Below are 671 nucleotides of genomic sequence, written 5' to 3'. Positions count from 1 at the left end.
GGTTTTCATTCGTCTCAGGCTAAGATCCTCCTCTGTTCCAATGAGTGGAAAAGGGCAGTTTCAACCCCGGCACGTGAACAGCCATCCCAGAGGATGCTCTGGAAAGAGACCCACCCAGTATCAGGGATGAGTCACAGCTGGAATTCGTCAGGAGCTCCTGAAAGCATCTCAGAGGATACAGGGGAAGGTGAGCATACCAGGAATCCAACCCAGCTGGTTGGAATGAGAAGTAGGAGAAAGAGACGGAGAGTAAACAACCGGTCAGGGAACGGGAGAACAAGAAAGAAGAGAAAGGAATGAGGAGTAAGCCTGGAAAGAATGCTTCACAGAATAGTCTTCGACTTATAAACACCCTGGAGATCAGAAGTTCCATTACGAAGTGAGACTTATTGGGCAAGATCAGCTACTAAAGGAGAGGGAAGGAAAGGAAAGGAAAGAAAAATGCATTCCAGCATGGAGTCTCTTCATGGGAGGAAGTGAAAGAGGCCTGTCCCTTGAAGCATTCGTTTGCCATTTCCAATCAATCAGAATAGAGCAGGAAGGGACCACGGAGGTCTTCTAGTCCAGCCCCTGTTCAAGCAGGAGACCTTGTACCATTCCAGACAACTGGCTGTCCAGTCTCTTCTTAAAAGCCTCCAGCGATGGAGCACCCACAACTCCTGGTGGCAAGC

The sequence above is a fragment of the Pseudonaja textilis genome, chromosome 10, assembly GCF_049901715.1.
Source record: "Pseudonaja textilis isolate UNSWEBS1 chromosome 10, rPseTex1.2, whole genome shotgun sequence".
Classification (NCBI taxonomy): Eukaryota; Metazoa; Chordata; class Lepidosauria; order Squamata; family Elapidae; genus Pseudonaja; species Pseudonaja textilis.
This window is presented reverse-complemented; position numbering follows the sequence as displayed.